Here is a 10,491-nt window from a genome sequence, read left to right on the forward strand (position 1 = left end):
GCTCATCCCAATAGTAGTGCTTGAGATCATGGAAGAATTTCTTCTTTTGCTGGTAGTTCAAGTTAGGCGGTAATACCCCTGCTGCAAGAAAATTAACAAAATCTGCATACCAAGGTGCGTTAGTTTGTGCCAATAAGAAGAGTTGGTCATCCGGGAAAGAATCATCCAAAAGCAACTCGTCCTTATTGGGTTCCCTAAGGCGGGACAAGTGAGCAGCTACAATATTTTCAGTGCCCTTTTTATCTTTTATTTCAATGTCAAATTCTTGGAGGAGCAAAATCCATCGGATCAACCTCGGCTTGGCATCTTTTTTGTTTAACAAATATTTTATTGCCGAGTGATCTGTGTAAATAATGATCTTTGATCCTACCAAGTATGGCCTGAATTTGTCAATAGCATAGACTATTGCTAACAATTCCTTCTCTGTTGTAGCATAATTTACCTGTGCCCCATCAAGGGTCTTATTTGCATAATAAATGGCGTGCATCTTCTTGTCTTTTCTTTGTCCCAACACAGCCCCAACTGCATAGTCACTTGCATCACACATTATCTCAAAAGGTAAGTTCCAATCCGGTGGTTGTATGATTGGGGCAGTTACCAAAGCTTCTTTCAACCTGCAAAATGCCTTTAGGCATGCATCATCAAACACAAAATCTGCATCCTTTAGGAGCAAGCTTGTTAGTGGCTTAGTTATTGAAGAGAAATCTTTAATGAAACGACGGTACAATCCTGCATGCCCTAGGAAACTTCTTACTTCTTTGACCGAGGTAGGAGGAGACATTTTTTCAATAATTTCAATTTTTGCTTTATCTACCTCTATACCCCTTTCAGAGACTAAGTGTCCTAGGACAATTCCTTCTCTTACCATGAAATGACATTTTTCCCAATTCAACACTAAGTTCACCTGTTCACATCTTTCCAAAACTCTTTCCAGGTTAGTCAAACAATTATTAAAACTAGATCCATGCACAGAAAAATCATCCATAAAAACTTCCATTATATTTTCAACAAAATCAGAAAAAATAGACATCATGCATCTTTGAAAAGTAGCAGGAGCATTGCAAAGACCAAAAGGCATTCTCCTATAGGCAAAAGTGCCAAAGGGGCACGTGAAAGTAGTTTTCTCTTGGTCATTAGGGTGAATAGGTATTTGGAAGAATCCAGAATAACCATCTAAGTAACAAAAGTGTGAATGCTTAGCTAACCTTTCTAACATTTGATCTATAAAAGGGAGTGGGAAGTGATCCTTATGGGTTGCTTTGTTAAGCTTCATATAGTCAATACACATCCTCCAACCGGTGACAGTTCTAGTTGCAATGGATTCATTTTTATCATTTTTAATAACTGTGAGACCACCCTTTTTTGGAACAACTTGAACGGGGCTAACCCATTTAGAATCAGAAATTGGATAGATAACACCTGCATCTAGGAGATTTAAGACTTCTTTTTTCACAACTTCCTTCATGTTAGGATTTAACCTTCTTTGGTGTTCGACGGAGGGCTTATAGTCCTCTTCAAGTAATATCCTATGTGTACACAATGAGGGGTTTATACCTTTAATGTCATCAATGGTATAACCTATAGCCTTAGGGTATTTCTTGAGGACATAAAGCAATTTTTCAGTTTCTACCTCATTCAAGCTTGCATTCACAATAACCGAGTAGGTTGAGTTAGGGCCCAAGAATTCATACCTCAAGCTTGATGGAAGCGGTTTAAGCTCCACTTTTGGTGCCTCTTTTGGTAGAGGGGCTGCCTCTTCTTTCATTAGTTCTTCCATGCCCAAACCTTCCATAGGAGGGCTTTCATTCAATAACTCCTCGTAAGCTTTGGCATCTCCTTCTAGCTTTGTACCTGCATCATTAACTAAACATACCTCCAAACCATCACGTGTAGTTGATGCTAAAGAGTACTCTTTCACACAACGGTCAATTATATCTAACATGCAACAAGAGTCTTTAATGGAGAGATTTTTCATTAGTTTAGCAAGCTCAAATTCAACAGTTTCTTTACCAACATTAAATGCCAACTTACCATTCTTAACATCAATTATAGCTCTAGCAGTAGCAAGGAAGGGCCTTCCCAAAAGTATTGGTACATGGTTATCTTCCTCTATTTCCATCACAACAAAATCTGCAGGGATATATATCTCTCCTATCCTGACAGGGACATCCTCTATGATTCCAGCTGGGTACTTAATGGAACGGTCTGCTAATTGTAAGGTCATCCTTGTTGACTTAAGTTCCCCCAATCCCAACCTTTCATAAAGAGATAAAGGCATTAAACTGACACTAGCTCCTAAGTCACACATCGCTTTTTTTACTATTTCAGAACCTATGACTCAAGGTATGGAGAAACTTACTGGATCCTTAAGCTTGGGTGGCAATTTATTTTGGATGATGGCACTACACTCTTCCGTAAGGTTCACCGTTTCACTTTCCTCAATTTTTCTCTTTTTTGAAAGAATTTCTTTTAAAAATTTAGCATAGGTAGGCATCTGAGTTAGGACATCGGTGAAGAGAACATCAATGTAGATTTTATTCATCATTTCAATGAACTTTTTAAATTGCTCATCAAGCTTAGACTTGGCAAATCTCTGAGGGAAAGGAATTTTTGGTTTGAAGGGAGGTGGTGTAGCTTCCTCACTTTGTGGTTTTTCGCCTTCTTCCTTAGTTTTCTCACCTTGTGGTTCACTAGTCTCTTTCTCAACCTCACTAGGCTTGACTCTTAAGGGGTCTTCTAGTTGCTTACCACTACTAAGTGTAACAACGTTCATTTTAGGTTGGCAAATCTCTTGGACAACTTGGGTGAGTTGAATCTCTAAGATTTTGTTGTGAGAGGAAATAGAGTCTACTTTTGAAGCAAGCGCAGCAAGAGAGTCATTCAAAAGTCTAGTTTGATCCATAAGCTCCTTGAGCTGTTCGGATTGATTAAAAAGAAAATTTTCCATTAAAAGTTCAAGATTAGACTTTTGAATGACTTCTGGAACAATTGCATAACTAGGTGATGTTGTTTCTTGAACCAAGGGGTTTTTATTAAGGCTTTGGTTAAAACTTACCCCTTGGTTATTCTGAATAAAATTTATTTGTTCAACACTACCTAGTTTGAATTCACTACATGTTTTACAAGAGGAAGGTGTAGAAGTAGAAGTACTAGCACTAACATTAAGTTTTTCAAATTTGTGGGTTAGTGCATCAATCCTAGAAGCAAGGTGATCATAGTTAGAGACTTCGTACATACTTGCCCTCTTTTTGGAGGGTGAAGACTTTGTAACGACTTCTTCATCGGTCCATAGAAAGAGATTTCGAGCCATGTCTTCAATCAAAGCATAAGCCGTTTTGAAGTCCTTGTTCATTAGAGCACCACCTGCAGCTGCATCAACAGAGATTTTAGTAGCATATGCCAAACCATTGTAAAATGTGTTGATGATTAACCATTCCTCTAGCCCATGGAGGGGGCAAAGTTTAAGCATTTCCTTGAAACGCTCCCATGAATCATGAAGAGATTCCCCTTCTTTTTGAGTGAATTGGAAAAGCCTTGCCCTTAGTTGGCCGATTTTTGATGGGGAAAGGAAACGGATGAGAAATTCTCGCTTCATTTGGTCCCATGAGGTGATGGAACCAGCTCTCAAGGAATGGAACCAATTAAGAGCCTTGTTTTTTAGAGAAAAGGGGAAGAGGTGCAGTCTTAAGGTTTCTTGGTGTTTCTTATATGTTACAGTGAGCCGCCAAAAAGTTGAGATATGGAGATTGGGATCCTCATCGGGGGATCCCGAAAAACAATATTGCTGCACCATCTTAAGTTGAGCGGGCTTAATTTCAAAGTTTTCACCCTCAACCGTTGGATATACAATAATAGCATATGGCTCTTCCATTGAAGGAATCACGTATTCTTTAAGAGCACGTTTTTCAGCCATGTCGGTATTATTTTTGTTTTTTCCAAGAAGTTAATGGTGAATAAAAATAAAGTAAAAAATAGAAAAAAGAAAAAGAAAGAGAAGAAGAGAATTCTAATCAAGTTAATTAAATTAGTTAACTCCTAGGCAACGGCGCCAAAAACTTGATAGAACCAAACCGCAAGTGCACAGTCTATCGAAGTAATAGTAGTAAGAAGAGTATCGTTCCGCTAGGGAGTTGTTCAACTTAATTAACTTAAAAAGAATGATTAGAGGAGAAGAAAGTTTGTAAAAAGGAGGTTTGATTGCTGAAGGTAAATAACAATAATAATAAAGAGCCTTGGGATTATTGGTTTGTCATAATAACAAATCTTTCACTAGACAAGAATTTAACTTCTAATTCCATGGTTTACACCTTAATTTCTAAAGACCGGTTTCCCTTTAGCCCCTCACCTTTCCGATGAAAGTCCGGTGAGAGTTTACTTCTAGTAACCAAGCCTATTTCGCTGACTTGATTACTAGAGGATGCTTATAAGGATTGAAACTACTTGTGTCTCAATAATTGCAAAGACTATTTCGCTGCCTTTGCAATTATTGTCTAGATTCACTTGGTCCAACATCAAAGCTCCGCTCTCGCTTTATGAATTGATGTTTGGGATGATGGATTAACAATTATCAAACCCTCCACTTTCGCTTCTACAGTTTGATAATGGTTAATCCACGTTAAAACGGTGAATCTAAATTAGAAATTATGGTTACATAGAATTAGGGTTAAAGCTTGGTTCGTTAGGATTATGTCATTAGACTTTCCCAACAATCCCAAGATAAGAAGAAGTCTACTCACTCATGTTCATCGTAGACATGGGGGAAGAAGAGAGAAAGCAGTAAAATAAATTGCGAGAAAGTAAAAGGGAAGAAAGAATCTTTATTAAAATAATTGTATTAAAATATTCTAAAAAGAGGTGAATGTTTATGATGGAATGCTACTCTATTTATAGCTTTACAATTGACTTAAAATCTAAGCAACTATAAGAGCAAAGCAATAAAGCTACAACAGGGTAACTTGGGCTTGAAGAAAAGCAGCAAAAGAGCTCCTGGAGGGTGGCACGGCTGTGCCACATGTTGGCACTGGCCGTGCCAAGCTTCTGACTTGGTAGAGACATATTTTTGTCTCGTATCTTCGTGTTTTTGTACTGTATTTACTCCAGTCCTCTTTCTTTTACTCCAAGACACCTTATTAGAGAAAGAAGAAGAAAATAGGAAGAGCAATAATAGGTTACTTGGATCCACTGGTGGAAGAGTATGATCCACTGGTGGAAGTCCACCGGTGGAAGTTGATAGTACAATTGTACTACACTCTTTTACAATTGTACTACACTAGAGAGATTCATATCTCTAGACATGTCAGTTTCCATGAACATATTCTTCCTTACCCTCCTTCTTCCTCTTATGTCACCACTGATTGGGATTATTTCCCATCAGATGCTTCCACTGCAAGTAACCCATCCTCATCACCACCTACACCCACATTTATTGACATTGATCCTTCTCCTCATGATGACACTCCTTCTCCACCATCCCTCCCACCACCTCCTGCTCTGAGAAGGGCATCTAGAAATGTCAATCCACCATCTCATTTACAGGACTATGTCTGCAGTCTTGACCACTCTTCAGCTTCACATGTTAATAATGTTTCATATCCTCTTCACCATTACATGTCTTTTTCAAATTTGTCACCTTCACATTGTGCTTATTCTTTATCCCTTGACTCCCATACTGAACCTACCACATATGCTGAGGCAAGCAAATTCAGTTGTTGGAATCAAGCTATGCAAACTGAACTGACTGCTCTTGAGAATACTGGGACATGGAAACTGGTTGATTTACCACCAAATGTGAAGCCTATTGGTTGTAAATGGATCTACAAAATCAAGTATCATGCAGATGGCTCTATAGAAAGGTACAAAGCACGTTTGGTTGCTAAAGGTTATAATCAAATAGAGGGTTTGGACTATTTTGACACATATTCTCCTGTTGCAAAATTAACAACTGTTAGAACTGTCATATCTTTGGCATCAATTAATCACTGGCACATTCATCAATTAGATGTCAACAATGCTTTTCTTCATGGAGATTTGCAGGAAGATGTCTACATGCTTGTTCCTCAAGGCATCACTCCATCCAAACCTAATCAAGTGTGTAAATTGGTTAAGTCACTTTATGGATTGAAACAAGCCAGTAGAAAGTGGTATGAGAAACTCACATCCCTTCTTATTCATCATAAGTTTACTCAATCCACTTCTGACCATTCATTGTTCACCAAAAAGACTGATAATTCATTCACAGTGTTACTTGTTTATGTGGATGATGTGATTGTTGCTGGTGATTCTCTTACTGAAATTCAATCCATCAAGGCCATTCTGCATGCTTCCTTCAAAATCAAGGATCTTGGTCAATTGAAATATTTCCTTGGCTTAGAGGTTGCACATTCCTCTTCAGGTATCTCTCTTTGTCAGAGAAAATACTGCATTGATTTACTGACTGACACAGGCCATCTTGCTTGCAAGCCTGCTTCTACTCCTTCTGACCCCTCTTGCAAGCTTCATAATGATTCTAGTGCACCCTATAGTGATGTACCTTCATACAGGAGATTGATTGGTAGACTCATTTATCTGACTAATACAAGGCCAGATATCACTTTTGCCACTCAACAATTGAGCCAGTTCCTCACATCTCCAACTGAACAACATTTTCATGCAGCCACTAGAATCTTAAGATACCTCAAGAAATGTCCTGGCCAAGGTTTGTTCTTTCCTAGAGATTCATCTCTATGCTTGACTGGATATTCAGATGCTGACTGGGCTGGATGTTTAGACTCCAGAAGATCCATTTCAGGCCAGTGCTTCTTTCTTGGCCAATCCATGATCTCTTGGAGAACTAAGAAGCAATTGACTGTCTCAAGATCTTCTTCAGAAGCTGAGTATCGTGCTTTGGGTGCAGCCACTTGTGAGCTGCAATGGCTTCTTTACCTGCTTCAGGATTTGCATGTTACTCTTGCTAAAGACCCTGTGCTCTATTGTGACAACCAAAGCGCCCTCCATATTGCAGCCAATCCAGTTTTTCATGAAAGAACCAAGCATCTTGAGATTGATTGCCATTTGGTGAGAGAGAAGTTGCAAGCAGGCATCATGAAACTGCTCCCTGTTTCTTCTTCTGATCAGTTGGCAGACTTTTTCACTAAGCCATTGCTTCCCCAACCTTTCAACACTCTCTTATTCAAGCTGGGAATGTTAGACATTTACCATTCTCCAGCTTGTGGGGGGCTATTAGAGAAAGAAGAAGAAAATAGGAAGAGCAATAATAGGTTACTTGGATCCACTGGTGGAAGAGTATGATCCACTGGTGGAAGTCCACCGGTGGAAGTTGATAGTACAATTGTACTACACTCTTTTACAATTGTACTACACTCTTTTCTCTATAAATACTCCTTGTAACTTCATTTCCAAGTAATGAGAATTGATACTTTTTCCATTCTTTGAGTTTCATAACACACCTCCCACCATATATTCGTTCCTAAAATAAAATAAAAAGCAATTTAAAGTAAAATATTCAAAAAGGAAATAAATATGTAATAAAATAAAATTAAATCTAAATAAAACTAAACTAAATAAAGCATTAAAATAGACTAATTTATGACTCATCACACATAATGTATAAAGTGTGTGAAAAGTGTGTGGAGTGGGTTTTAAACCCTTAAGATTCAGAGTATTCTATTGGACACATAGTTACACATGAATGACATGGGGGCACAAGAAATAAACATTTAAAACCCACTAACTATGTCTAAGCAATTACTACCCAACAATTACTACGTACCCATGTTAAAAAACTCTTCAAAGTCGTGACAGATAAGAGGGGAATTTGCCAACAAAGCAGTTTTTAATCTTTCCCCTTATCTTTTATTATAGTCAATAAAAATAACATTCTATCATAATCAAAAGTTATAGGATTAAAGGAACAAACTTATCAGAAGATACCTTTATTAGAGGATCATCTCTTATCAGAGGACGACTCTCTTCAGAAGTTTTGATCAGTTTTCCTTTTTACTGGACTTCATATTCTAAACTACCACTTAGAGGTAAGCATCATTCTTCAATAAAATGCATGTCCAAATTTTCCGTAATAAAGTTAAATCTATCTTTTGTTAAGGGTTTTGTAGTTATATCAGCCAGATTGGCCCAAGATTTTTGAAGGAATTGCATATCAGTTTGGATTCTTGCAGAAGTATCTTGTGGAGCATTTTGTTGTGTGTTTTGTAGCTGGCTTGGTGGGCTAGGGGTGGATAATTTACTAGTGTTTGATTTCTGGCTAGGTTTTGAAGTCTGGCTAGGGTTTTGTTGTTGGTGAGGTGTAGATTTTTGGCTAGGGTTTTGCTGGCTAGAACCTTGGGCAAATTTTTCTCCCATCTTAGTATTTTCCATAAATTCAAAGTCATCTGAATAATATTCCTCCTCATCCCCTGTATCTCGAGGTGCTTGCTTCTCTGCTTCTTGCATGTTCACTTCCTCAACATTTCTTTGTTTTGAAGTTTCAGAATTTTCAGATTCCACCTCTTCTTCTGCATCTACATCCTCTTTCTTGCTTGATAAATCAACAATATTTCCCTGTTGTTCATCCTTTTCCTTCTATGTTCCAACATCCTCCACATTGATTGTGTTAGCATGCTTCCTGATACCATTTACTTCTTTTTCCACTTGCTTCACTTGTTTGTTTGACACATTCAGTTTTCTGCATCTCTCAATGTTATGACCTGTAATTTTTCAATTACTACAAAAAGCAAGTAAATTGTCATATCCCAATTCCAGAAAGAAATCATATCCCTTTCTTTCTGCCAACACTTGTATTTAAGCTCATTGGACAAATCCATATCCACTAGAACCCTAGCAAAATGGCCAAAGGTTCTATCAATTGCAGGTTTGCTTGTAACTGCATCAGTGCACAATGGGGTACCAACATTACTGGCTATGGCAAATAAGATTTTGGGCCTCTAGTACTCTTGCGAAAGTCCATATAAACGGTGTAACAGCCCGATTTTCGCTAGATTTATTTTATTATTTATTTATGTGTGTTGTGTGTGCTATTATGTGATTATTTGCATCTGTGTGTATTTTTGGTTGGGAATTGTAGAATTCGGTGTAGAAGGGTATTTTAGTCATTTTGGACTTAGGGGCATTTTGGTCATTTTGAGAGTAGGGGTAATTTTGTAATTTTGGATGAGAATTATTTTAGTGCTTAGTAAGAGTATTATTTTACCAAGTTACTAGAGAGAGTGTAGTAATCATTTTATTTACCGGTAAGTGACCGTTAGTGTTGTAATTTACCATTAAGTGAGTAGTGACATTTTGGGTGTTAGAATAGAAATGGGTTAGGCCCATTAAGGTTTGAGAGATAAGCCCAATTGAATAGAGCACATATATAAACTCTAGTTGTTGGTGAAATTATAGGTTTCACAACATTTCACATTTCATTTCATTTGGGAAGAGAAGAGATAGAAGCTTGAGAGTAGAACAAGATCAAGGGCTAGAGCTTGAGGAGGGGATTCATCATCTAGGAGCTAAATTGAGGCTTGAATTAAAGATTCTTGGTGTTAGAGGTAAGGGGGTTAGTTTTTGATCATAATTTCATCATTTTTCATTTAAACCCATTTTTATGAAATTGATAAATTGAATCTAATTGCTCTGAATTCGTGCATAATTGTTGTTGTTATGATTGAGAGCATGATTTGTATGATAATTGCATGTTAGTATGTGAATTAACATGTTGAAATGTGCATTTGTGGGTATATTGTGTTCTTGAGCAATTTTGATGAAAAATGAGGTTGTGATGTTGAATTGTGCATGAATTTGTGTTCATTAGTTGTTGTTGATGATTGTTGAACTGTTAGAATCAAAATTGTGTAACTGGAATCGTTATTTATGGATTCATGAGGAGATTTGTGGTTATGTTGGTGTTTTGAAAGAATTTTGTGAATTTGATGAAATGAGCTATGTTGTTGTTCTTAATGCTTGAATCATGTTTGTTTAAGTGTATTGAACCTGTTTTGACCCATAAACACTTTCTGGAAGTTGATTTGGGAGTTGGGGGTTTGAAAATTGGGATTTTGGGCAAAAATGGTGTAAAAACCCGAAACTTCTGAGAAATTTTGCAAGAACGGCGCTAATAGCGAAACTGTCTGGACAAGTTTCGCTAATAGCGAAAATTTCGCTAATAGCGAAATTGTCTGGGAATTTCGCTAATAGCGCAGATTTCGCTAATAGCGAAATTGCCCAGAAACAGTTTTCTGTTTTGATTGTTTTGAGCTTTGGGGGACCAATCCAATACTTCTAAAATGTTTCTTTGGACTTAATTAACACCTGTTTACACCTTTAATCCTACTGGAACAAGATTTGAGTTGGTTTGGACTTGAATTTATGAAAATCGTCTAACTTTTGTGAAAACGGTCCAAACGTCAATTTTTCCAAAAACTCGTTTTCTCCGGAAATTGAAGTGGGATTAGAGTTTATATTGTTTATATGATTTTTAAAAATGGATGTGATTGG

At 37.4% G+C, this 10,491-nt stretch overlaps 1 non-coding gene across 1 annotated transcript; it reads left to right on the forward strand.

Moving 5' to 3' along the window:
• The first annotated feature begins 3,440 nt into the window (after positions 1-3,440).
• Positions 3,441-3,546, forward strand: LOC146906738 (small nucleolar RNA R71). The gene has a single exon (XR_015020920.1). It is a non-coding gene; the product is annotated as a small nucleolar RNA R71 (small nucleolar RNA).
• The last annotated feature ends 6,945 nt before the right edge of the window (positions 3,547-10,491 follow it).

This window comes from Medicago sativa, chromosome 7, assembly GCF_051527215.1.
Source record: "Medicago sativa cultivar Bolivia chromosome 7, Bolivia_mono, whole genome shotgun sequence".
In the NCBI taxonomy this organism is placed as follows: Eukaryota; Viridiplantae; Streptophyta; class Magnoliopsida; order Fabales; family Fabaceae; genus Medicago; species Medicago sativa.